We start from the raw sequence: 12,798 nt of genomic DNA on the forward strand, positions 1-12,798 counted from the left end.
ACCTTCGCAAGCGCTCCGTGAGCGGGGCTGACTACCACGGGACCAGTCGGGACGGCCGGATCGGCTGAAAGTTGGCTGAAAGCTGACTTCGATACGGCTTTTTTTAACCAAAATACGAAACTGGAGGAAGTCCTGTATGCTAGAATAAGGCTTGATCTATCTCACTGAACAAACTGCAATGGCGGACGACGTCGAGTTTCCGAGAGGCGGGTGTTCTAAAACAGCCGTTATACGCGCAAATTCGTGACTTAGAGAGCTACCTTGGCTGATGCAGATCGATTTTTCACCGATTTCTCGTTCGAATTCAGCCTTGATATTTAGGAAAGTAAGAGTTTAATGACCAAAAATAATTTTAGAAGCAAAATCTCAAAAGCGAAAATGTTCGCGAAAAACGCGATTTTTCGACCCGCATCTCCCCTTAAGCGACGTTGCATTATCGAACGAATATATACGTACGTGAACGTGTACGTTAAGCACCTTCAACGGTCAGAACGGATGCGGGTGAAAAGCTTCGGATTACTTTATTACCCGTGAGGTGGGCAAATACCGGGTTTTAAGAACTATGTGACGCAACATGACAGTGCTGTATAGAATCACGTCGGCATACGTATAAGCATGATCTCCATCGACGCTCATAACGATCACGCATTGGGCAAGATCACTGCCGATCATTAAAGTCTCGCCGCATAGCCTCCGCGATTTGGGCGGCGCTATACTATATATGACGGGACGAAGAGTCTGATTTCGGAGGACACAATTGCCGCCACGTAATTCTTACGGAAACCACCAGCTTCAACGGGTGCATCGCTTTCCTCCGCCGCAAACGTCTCGCACGTGAGCCCACCACGTGCTACGCGTGCGACGATAGCGTCTACGCACACTTTTCATTTGCGTTCGCAAAAAACACCGATTATGCAAACGAGCCAAAGCTTCCCGGATGCTGCATCGGAGATCCGCGATACAGCTGTAAGATGCATAAATCGCAGGCCGGATGCGCGCCTAACAATTCAAAGATAGACTTACCGCCAACCCTTGCGAGTTTAAACGAAAGAGAAATGGGCAAGAATTGTACGCTAGAACAACCGGTTTCCCTCCCAGATCTTTAAAGCTAAGTTATTTGTTTGGTGAAGCAGGATTTCACAGCACGAGCAGGCCGGTCATATATAGCAAAAGCTGCGGAGGATATTTACAACTTTTCGGAGCTAGACGGCGTTACGGAGAACGGAAAGAGAATGAAAGTCCATCACGCCTGAGCGCCTTCTGGCGCACGGGTGACGCAATCGCCCGTCACAGTGCGCGCCGAAGCGCGGCCGGGGCAATTACGGCCTCGGCACATCGAAATGCAGGTAACGCACGCGCTGCCCTTTCAGAAAGCCTCACAAAGGATGTCGCGGCTAACCCTTCAAGGTCGAAAGCTGCTGCCCCGCTCGAGAAGCTACAACAAGGAAGTCTAGCGCCGCACTGCTGCGACTCTGCTTCTCATTGACGCTTTATAATACTCGAACCCGTACTGTTCACGTACCTTTTTTTTTTTTTAGAAAAGCCGAAGAGCCCCCCCTCCCCTTTTTTTTTGAGTGCTTTCCTTTAAGTTACGTCATACTCATTAGCTGTTCTTTATAAATGCATATGGCCACATCTCTCTCTCTCTCTCTCTCTTTCGTGAAGAATAATCGTTATATTACATTTACAGATGTTTGTATAACCAAAATCCCAGAAACATGTTTAGTGCATTTACTGCCAAAGGTTGAGTTATTGAAGTTTGTTACGAAAAACTGACAAATTAAGTGGCAATGTACATAAAGGAAGACGAAAAAGGATGAGCAGTAAGTCATACACCCTCACTTTGAGTTTTCTCCTGACTTGAGAAACCACAACCTCTAAAGTTTCTAGGTCTATTCTAAAGCATACCGTATATCGCAGAAACGGCTTTTTTTTTTTTATGTGCTTACACGAATGCATGTAGCTGCATGGTGGTCTTGAGTGCTCGTCCTATAATCGTAAACTGCTGCTACAGAGATTCGCTCTCCAGACGAATTGGCGACGCGCCCATCCACTGTATCTGCAAGAGCATCGATGATACCGGAGTACAGCTTTATCCCCTTTAGGGCGGGTCGTCCCAATTTAGGGGCTTGAAAACGCCGCAAAAAGAATAAGCACCTTGCACCGAAGATCACTGTACCTTCCCAGCTTTCCTTAGGTTGACCTCGTTTCAGCGCATAACTGTCGTTAACAATAATGCCAAATAATGTAAGTGTCTTTCACTGCGCTGCATTTATCCCAATTAAGTTTAACCAACTTGGCCCGATTATCAGCAATCCGATCTCTTAAGAACAAACGAAAATCATGTTCATTGTTAGTGGCGGATTTTCGCTAGATGCAAAAGAAAAGAAAAAAAAAATGCTGGCTCTCTCGTAATCTAGAGTAGATGTAAGCATGAAATGGCTACCATATGGCGTCTTTTGCTACCTGTGGTGCCACCGCCTTCAACCGCCTTTTTTTTTTTTTTTCTTCCAATAGTGCAGCGCGCTCAGCGTCTGTCCGCTACTATTTCTTGCCGCGGACCGCTCACGACACACGGACCACTGGCGTTCAAAAGAGCACAGGCAACCCTGTCTCAGCGCCAAAAGATGTATGGCGCCCTCTGTCTATTGAACGTCGCAATTGGAAATGCCAAATAATACTTCAGCGTACTAGAAGTTACAGCTTGAGTGATATGGCGAACAGACATTAAAAAGAAATCGGAAGCATTTTTTTTTTTTGTAACTTGTTTGCGCAGGAACTAGCGTATGTAATGCGGTCTTCTACAAAGGGTTGGGGGCCAGAGACCGCATTTTCTTAACTTTCGACTGGTTGCCCGGATGATCTCGTTATGTTCTCGTTTCAGTGACCGGATATTCTCGTGAGTGCCTGCATAAGGGCTCTGGCGTTTGGCTCAAGGTCACTTGAAGGTCGCCGACAACAGGAGCTAAAAACATTCCATGTTAAATAAAGTGCGCGCATTTATACGGCTATCATACATTCAAGTGCCGCAGGCGCGTTGCCGAATCCACTGCAGCAAGGCAAAGCTGACATTCAAAGCGAGCTTTACAAAACATGCACGAGCGACAACTTTACCGAATCGACGCGGCACGCACTAACGGAAGTGGCTTTCAAGATCGATAAGAAGCTCAACGACTCTCAGGGACCGAAGGGAACATCGCAAAGTGCCTCAACATTTAATCCCATCAGCCATCAGGCATTACCCAGGCAAAAAAAAAAAAAAAAAGCTTCGCCTTTAAGATTGGAACGCGATAGTATTCAAAGATCCCTGAATGCTTGTCAGGCTTTCCGGCAACTGCAGCTTTCTTCTTTCGGCACCTTCCCCTCTGCGCGCTGCTGCCGTTTTACGCTGCCGTGGGGAGCCTAGATGCAACGCTCTACCCGGGTGCCCCGCTGTTGGTATGGTAGAACTGCTGCAATTATGAGTTTCCGCGTAATGGAATTATGTTTTCTCGTATATTCCGATTACAATCCGACGCTATCACGTCTGTAGGCTGCGACTGAGTCGTACTTAACGATTTTTCGGACGGATTTTACTTTGAGAAATGCAATTTTGTTCACTAACGCCTTGCGCCACGCGGAGGGCCTGCGCGGTCGGGGTGGGTCGGGATGGTTTCTCAGCCACCGCCACCGGCGCGACCACGCCCACACCGACGCCGGATTTTGCTGCGACACGGGGCCCTATATAGCTTAACGCTCTCGCGTTAAAACATCCACCTTTTCACTAAAGAGCATATCCGTTCGTCCGTCCGTCAAAATACTGCGACGCATAATAGAACACCTGGAAGGATAAGCCCGCAAGAGTACGTGAAAGTAGCAGCAAGAAAATAGCCACCTAAAAGAACAAAGCATTCGTATGTGTAGAAAAAAACCAAGAGAAAAAGAGCCGCAACATCACGGCAGCTGATCGAGCCAGAAAGAAAGGAGTCTAAAGGACAAGGTCGCTCACTATACTAGGCGCCATCTTGCCATTATCGGCAGCAGCCCATCAGCTCCATTCATTATCCTCGCCGTCACAACTGAACACAATGATGGGCGCTCACGCACAAGGCAGATGCTCTACACGGTGCGTCGTGTACGCCGCGAGAAGCAATAACCGCACGTCGCCGGTGCGCGCACCTGCGTTCGAGAAATTATACGTACAGCCACGGCTCTTCGTCATACTGGCAACTTTATTTTTATTTACCTATTCTTTTTTTGCTCTGACACAAGAAAGACGGATCGAATTCGGAAAAGAGAACATGAAAGTAGGGAGAAATTAGGCGGCGCTAATTGCACACCACCCAATATGCGCGGTGCACAAGAAAAAAAAAAAAAAAAAAAACGACCGCTACAATCCTGTCGCGGCGCCATCACTGTCGAATAGTAGTACTACCACTACACTACTACTACTACTAATAATAATAATAATAATAATAATAATAATAATAATTTTGCAGTGAGGAGAGGGCTCCCTGGGAACATTTTTAATATCACGGTGATGTTATCACACACACCCTTATTATGCGATGTTGAGTATGACGGGTGCTAAATAAGTTATAATGGAAGGTAGAAACATGAAAAACGACCTTTAATCAGTCTTAAGGTCGTCAAAATGTTTACTGCGCACGGTTCTAAAAGCATACACCTCGATAAACCCAGTGTTCTTGCACTACGCCCGTGCACATGCAGGAATGCGGCTTCCGCGACGGCGCGCTCAGCAGCAAATCGTAGCTGCTCGTGTCTTTCACGGGTAGACACCGTCCAAATAGCAATGCGAAGCCGGTCGATAAGACGGCATCGGTTTACCGTTCGTTGGAAAAAAAAAAACGAGATAGACCAATTGCCTTTCTGTCAGCGGGCGATCGACGATACCACCGAGGCAATCCATCACTGTCGGCGGTGCTTTCACTCCGAGCAATATATATCCGGCAAGGTATCACAATGTAGCGGAGACGAGCACACGCTTACGTCACGACATCATCGGCTATGTCATGACGTCAGCGTGTATGCATGCAGCTGTCTTCAAAAATTACAAGAGGAGACTCCGACGCTATATTGTTTGCGGCAGCTACACGTATGGTGGTTCGACCTGCATGGAAATTATGGACATTAAGTACATGCATTTGCCTAAACGCCGTCGTTGTGGCTTCAAACGGCTTTGAGACTTCGCAAATCGATTATTTTGAACAAAATATACTGCGCAATAAACGCAACAATTCGCAATGATTACGCACGTTCTCAGAGAGTAATCGCCTCGCTTTTGTTTAGGAAAATGTGAGCGCTTCGAAATTTACAATGATGAGGCGCGATAACGCCGCAGAACCGTTCGAAGCCGCAAGCACGAAGATTAGACAAATCCATGCACTAACCACCATGCCAGTGTTGTCTCAACGATCGCAGCGCCACAGCTCCGTGCAGTGATTTTTGTAGGAACTGTTTTAAACTGTTTGGCCGCAAGCGTTTTGCACCCGTCGCGTACGCTTTCACTATATTTCCCAATCGGTGAACAGCGAAGGCCACACTACCAAGAATGATCTATGGACATCACGGCCGAACAACACAGTTTAACATACCGGCTGCGCGGTTTCGTCACGCGCAAGGCGCCACTGCGCATGCGCCGGCAATTCGGACGAGCCGGGATTCTATTCGCGCGCAGTGACGCTGTGCCCGTACCGCGTCTATACGTTATATACTGAGCGGCAGTCGGCTAATAGTACACACCGATAGATGCAATGCACAGAACTAATGTCTCCTTTCGTTTCCTTCTTCTGCAGAACGATTTGACTGATTGAATAGCAATGGTATGAGAAATGTGAGCAGTATCGACGGACGGAACCCTGGAGGAGTTCAAGCGATACACTGCGAGCCGTACGAGTTCTTCGCAATGCATCTGTGCACGCCGGCCTCCAGTCGATGCTCACCGCTGAAAGATCCGCAACCTACATCGCTTGACTGCAACCCATATTTCATCACTAAGTCTACGCACGAACCTTTTTTCTTCCGAACGGTACTGCGCACTTAATTTCCTCGATGGGCGATATTTACGCAGAACGACCAAAATGTAGCAAATTCATTCAAATTTATGTCGCTTTCGGCCATCAATTCCACACGATATGAGATGGCAACTACACGGCGTGTCAAGGAACATCCCTCGTACGCAATTTCTAGCGTATATCAGCTTATACTGGAGGCTTTTAAGGCTGTCTGCAGAAAGGCCGCAATAACAAGCAATACATGCACCGTAAACAACGGAAAACACACATGTGCATCGAATTTTCCGCCGTCACTTTCACCTCTACAGCTGTCGGACATAGCTAGCGCAAGCCCGCGGGTCACATGCGACGACGCCACATGCGACTGTCGCTGTGAAAAAAAAAAAAAATCAAAGAATATAAAAAATAAGAGACAGGAGCGACACAGAACGCCGAAGGGTGGCGACCGACTTTCGCCGTTTCACAACCCGGTCGCGAAGGGGGGCCATTATACAAGGGCGGACCCCTCCATCCGACCTCGTCGATCCAGACAAGCCTCCTCTGCCGCCACGAACGCGCGGCTGCCGATACAATCGGACAGCTGACGAACTGTCACGCGGGCAAAGCGTAACAATGGCCCGCGTATACGGCGGTCCATATATCCTCGCCGAAGCGGCCAGCATGCAGCGGAGAGCACAAACACATGAACTATTCAGCATAAGGCCTAAACCATGTACGAGGACTATTGTGCACTGGCGTATGCGCGTATGCGAGTCTGCATGTGTGCTGATGAAAAAACAAAACAAGAAAAAAAAAAAAAGCGGCTATCCGATCGAATTGACACCACCTAGATTCAGGAATGCGCGTGCGCTCCTTTCGCGTAGAACAACCCCAGCATATAGAGCTGGCAGGTGCGAATCGAACGCACCTGTACTGACTCTGGACAGAACATGGAACATGTTGCGCTGTCAGGTCCGGACAGTGCTAGTACAGGACGGCTAAAATCAGCAGAATAAAGGTATACGGCGCCAGCACAAAACGTTCTAGCTGACATAGATCCCTTTGAAATCCTGCAGCAAATGTTCCCATCCCCCGTGCAATGGAACTCTAAAGGGGTGTACTGAACAGTTCAGATAGTAGCGTCTGTTCGTAATTAAAGGCAGGTGACGCAGAGCAGGAACAGCTGGTTGCACGAACGGCTTTCACTCGTGCTAAGCACTGGCGATCCGGCTGGCCTACTGGTTGCACTGCAGGCATTGAACAGTCTATCTGGCTGGCCTTGTCCGTGTGCTCTTCTTCATTACAGAACGAACGAAAGTGATTGCATAAAGCAGTTGACACACGCGAAATGCATGCCGATTTTTTAAGTAGGCAAAGACAAAACAATCTGCTCGAATTGATGGAAGGGGAGAGGGGAGGGGACGCTGCTTCCAAGTTATCGCTATAGTTAGCAGCTGGCTCCGACACAGTTAAAGGTAACTTGGTACTATCTGCTGGTATGCGGGAACATATGATCCGGTCAGTGGCAATACAATTTGTGGCCCTCACTCAATACTTGGCTGCCAAACGTGGGATGCCACGCCACATTTGCGAACGTCCCGGCCCAAAATTCCACCCATCGCTCTTTCTGTTGTCGTGCCAACACCGAACCTCGCGAAATCGGGCGTTTCGGCCCACATTCCACAATGTAGAGAGGAAGGGTACTCTCCCCAACTTTTCTCGTACAGCAGCCTCTTGCGCTTTCCTTACCAATACTTCCACAGAGCAAAACATATAGCAGAGAACGAAGAATGCAGACAGATAGCACGTCTAGTGACAAAACGCCATGTCGCATTGGGATAACGTTTCACCGCTGCGAAAACGCACATCATGAGGTAACTGACGTGAAAGGGGAAACGGAAACTGAATGCAAATATTTTAACCGATAGCCTTGTCTCATGACTTCAGTGTGACGAGTATACGCGCCGAGCAAGCGAGTCATACAGGATGCCGAAACAACACGCTGGACTGCAACAACGTGCCACTAGAAACCGCTATCAATCAGCCCACCTCGTCAGAACAGCTAAGGCGCGCAGAATGGGGGAAAAAAAAAAGCTAGGCACAGACTCATCCACGTGGGCGTCGCGTATAGTTAATTGCGCCGCCGGCGCCGCACTCCTCGTTCTGAAAGCAATGTCAACGCGGGTTATTGAGCCAATATTGAGGGCGCGGTGAAGTGGAAGCAGGAAGAGGCGCGCACGCACGTGACCTCAGCAGCCACATCACGACGACGAGGAATAATGGGACGAGACAGAGGTCGCTGGTGGCACACGTCGACATTTCGATTTCGCCCGTATATATGCACGCGCAAACGCCTCCCCGCCAAGGTCGTTAATGTCGTCGCGCGGGGCCTTCGCTATATAACAACGCGACGACGACAGTAGACGTGTACCTGCGACGGCGACGACAGCGAGAAATGGGATGGGTGCGACGGCTCACTGCCTCTTCAATGCATCGTCGTACGACATACCGTGTATGTTGCGGAACGATGCGTAAGAGAACGGTAGGAAGATAACACATAATAGAGGGTGAGCAAAGAACGGGAAAAGTATCAATCAGCGATACTCATTAACGAGACGGAAGGACAGAAAAGATATATACTATATAGATTCTCGCGTGTCGCTTATACTCTTTTTGCGCGTAAAATAAAAAAAAAAAAATATTGACGGATGTCTTTCGCCATCGCGTAGCCAGCTAAAGTGGACACCACGGACACCATCATTCTCGGCGCCTCGAGCGTTATACCGCTATATACGATGTTCTAATCGCAACCGCTATTCCCGACCACACATTGTTCCTACTTGTTCATTCACCGATGCTAAACCATTCCTGCGAAGGCAAAACACACCCGCACTCTCGTGGAGCAAACTCGAGCTCATGATTGGTACATGGCTGTTATGCTCCAGTCTTACCATAACTACGCAGTATATTCCTGGCGACAGCTAGTGGCACCCGCTGACGAGAACGGAGTTCGCAAAGTCGTTGAAACAACTTACTATCAAACAACTGCCCAAACCACGATAGCCCTGTACACAGGATAGGCCAATATGAAGGAAAGCTAATTACGTTTTTACATTGTGCCTGCGCTGAAATTAGATTCCACGGCAGCTATTCTACAACACAGTAAGTATAAGCAAACAACACCGGGGAAGGTTTCGGTCTCCACGTTTACAGGAATTTTCGGTCTCCACGTTTACAGGAATTATTTGAACACACATAAATTGATTGATAACGGCGCAGTGCACACGGTCTCCAGGAGCCGACCGATATAAAAACGGTCCTTGTAGACGTGCAACAATCCTTCCTAATCTCGTTGCTGAGATGGAAATTGACGCAAGAAAAACGATAACGCGGTGCCGAGAATCGAACCCGGGACCTCGGGCTTAGCAGTATAAGGGCATAGTCGCGCTGAGCCACCGCGGCAGGAATTTTCGTTGCTCATGTAAAACGGAGAACTAAAGAAAATATTATGACCATTGGTAAAGATTAAAAAGAAAAGTTATGCACTCATCCGTTTATCCGTTTATGATTGTAGCTTCTGTAGCACTGTACGGTTTTTAGAGTGCCAAAGCGTATAGTTACCGAGTTCCTATTGTTACTCCTGAGCAAGAGAAACCACAGAAGGAAACCCGGCTCCACTCCTGGAAGAAAAATTGAACCACGAGAGAGCGCTCCCAGCCGTATCATTCTGGTCCCATAACAGAGGGGGGAGAAGAAAGCTCGGGAGTGCGCAAACTAGGGCAGGCAGCAACAAGAGAATAAATGAGGGGGGAAAAGTGGGGGAGGGGGGCGTCGTACATTGCGAGGTGAGCCTGGCCGCGCGTGATATCATCCACGGCACGGTCGTTAAACGGACGTCCTCTAGAAAACGACTCGGTCTCCTAACGTGTGAAGAATGAACGAAGTACCGTCCGTTAGCTGGCTGGGGATTTGGCGAGGCTCGGCGTGCGAAGGAGAACACCGTTAAGGGCTCGGTATATATATATATATATAGTCTGGAGACCAGAGCGAAAGGAGTAAGAGAAGCGCTGTTTCTCGGCTGAAAGCACGTCTCACGCTGTGGACTCTGCTTTCGCCGGAGTCCTGATTGCTGCTGGAGGGTTATTACGAACCACGCTCGGTCAGGGGCTGGTGCATCAGCGTCTCCGAGGTACCAGTGAAACCTCCACATTGTAACGCCTGCCGATAGGTCCCCGACTATGTCGTTCACTCGAGTCATGCTTAAACAAAGATATATAGAGAAGCAAGCCTTTGAATGCAATTAACTCAGCAGTCAGCAAATCTTATCGTCAATTTCTATACTTATGATAAGAAGGTGCGAAGTAGAAGGACGGCATTGCGCATTAATGGGCTACAGGTTGTTTCACACTCATGTTGATATTATAAGAAAGAAGCAGAGTTTGGCATGCAACGCAGTGGCGTAGGATTGCGTGCACGACGCAACAGTTTACAACATTCACGAAGGAGAGAGAGAGAAACATAGGTCGCAACAAGCCCGTTAGAAATGAATGTAAAATACAGAAGCAGAAATAAAATTAAACCAAAGTGTACAGAACGGAGTGGGAAGCGACATTTCTCGGCTGAAAGCACGTTGCACGTTGCACTTATAGCTTTCGCCGGCGTCTGTCTTGATTTCAGCTTGTGGGTATGCGAACCACACTCGATCAGAGGCTGGTGTGCCTATCAGTGCTTCTACCAAGCACTAGCGGTACCCCAATTAGGAATGGCGTGTCGATGTAGTATGTACGACTCTCTCGTTTACACGAACCGTGCTCGAAGAAGAAGAAGTCTGTAGTCCGGAAATCTTATTGTGCATTTTTAGTTACAATATACAAATGATAAGAAGGTAAGAAGAGGTAGAAGACGGCATCACGCATTGTACAGCAAACGCGGTTATCTGATACACACGTTGAGATGAAGAAAAAAAAAAAACGCCGAATTCGGCAGGTCACGTCGTGGCGCGCAGGGTGGTGTACAAAGTGCGACAAGTTACAATATTAACGAAACAGATGGAGAGGTACAAGTAGCAAGAAGCACTGCCGACATTAAAGAATATAAAATGCCAGAATTAAGCAGAGAGATCAGTCCAAACTGAGCACAAACGACGTCAATGCATCCGCCCATTTCGATATTCGTCAACTTATTTCGCGAACAGTTCGCGAAAAGGCACTCGCAAAACAATTACACCTAGTGCGGAAGGGTGTTACGGACAGGCCACGTCTATACCGGCGTATCCACCTGTGGGAGCGTCAGATCGGCTCTGGGCAGAAAGGTCGCAAGTTACAGTCGCACGATCACGGGATACAAGGCCAGTGGCGCGGTCGGCGTTTTGGGGCGCGGCAACCTCACGCAACCAGCCGCGAACACTCAAAATAGCCGGGGCGCGCAAACCAGCGCAGTCACCCGCATCGGGCGTTGCTTTCTATATACACACGCACACAGGCGGTACCCACCCCAACGTAGCCTAGCCAAAGCTATCTATCCAGGCCACGAAGCAGGCGCGCGGGGGAGATATAGCACACTGGGGTGTGCCAGTGTTGAAAGCGAGCACTGCAGAGCGACTTTGTCGTTGCCGGCACTGCTGACAATGCCGCATAACTGAACCCTATAGCTGTAACACCCAACGTATCACATGCTATGCTGTGCCGATACCTCAACATTTTGATTTAAGCAAAAGAAACAACGCACAGCCTACAGCAGCGTTTTTCATACGCTGGAGCGAGTTTTCAGTTGTGTACAGTTCGGAGAACTATTGATATACTTTTTTGTACAAATGTACTCTTCGCAGAAGCAAACAAAGGTGAATAAGTTTTTCGAAATTTCCTTGATGTGGAAATGTGTTCGGCATTACAGAGTTAAATGGACAATGACAACCTGCATTTAGTCGGTTTAGACTCGAGAATTATTCTTTCAAAGCACTATTTTTCATCCGTCTGGCGGGATATGCTAGTTATTGCTAGTGGAAACGAACGTCAAATCTCATTTCACTTTTTTTTTATTTTTAAAATTTCGCATTCATTTTATAAATTTCGCGTGAGTGTGACATCACGAATTTCAAATTACCTTCTCGTACTTGGGCCGTTATACGCGCGGGAGAAGTTCTCGGAACTTGCGAAATGTCTCCTCATAATCCCCGATACACTAATAGCCCAGATCCGAAAGCAGGCTTTCCAAATTCGTGACGTCACGGGCGAGCCACTGCTGGAACTTCATGGCAACGCGACGCCGCCTCGGGTGCTATATTCTGGACCGTCGTCATAATACGTAATATTGCCAAATTCCGCAATCGCGCAATGTTTCAGCCAATCAGAGAGGCCATAGCAGCCCTCCGGGCCAATCAGGGGTGCCAAGATGGCTAATTCGACAATGTCCTGAACAGCACCGCGCTGGTGGTCTCTCATTGTAGCGTCTTGTTGCCTTGCCAAGCCGCTTCTCAAGGTAAGAGAGTCCTTTAGCGCATTGACGACGCGCTGACTCGTTTCTCCGTGATCATATATTAAGTTGTCAAATCTTACCACAGCGTTAGTAACTGCATTTAGTAACGTTAGCGTTAGTAACCGTTACTAAAGGTAGTAACCGTTACTAATGGGACTCTCATACCGACTCCAAAACCTTATAAGCGTTATGAACTCAGCTGACTTATAATTATCAATCAGCACTGCGTATAGGGGAACTTCTAGGCCATTAAGTCGCTTGAATTTAAAGCATATCCAGGTAAAGCAAAACACACACACACACATCTGCACGTTCATTTTTCGTTATAGCC

At 48.1% G+C, this 12,798-nt stretch overlaps 1 protein-coding gene across 1 annotated transcript in view; it reads right to left on the minus strand.

Annotated features, from left to right (window-relative positions):
- The window catches only part of LOC119461392 (beta-1,4-N-acetylgalactosaminyltransferase bre-4-like), a 144,599-nt gene that overhangs the window by 113,174 nt on the left and 18,627 nt on the right, over positions 1–12,798 (minus strand). The window lies entirely within an intron of this gene.

This window comes from Dermacentor silvarum, chromosome 8 (genome assembly GCF_013339745.2).
Source record: "Dermacentor silvarum isolate Dsil-2018 chromosome 8, BIME_Dsil_1.4, whole genome shotgun sequence".
Lineage (NCBI taxonomy): Eukaryota > Metazoa > Arthropoda > Arachnida > Ixodida > Ixodidae > Dermacentor > Dermacentor silvarum.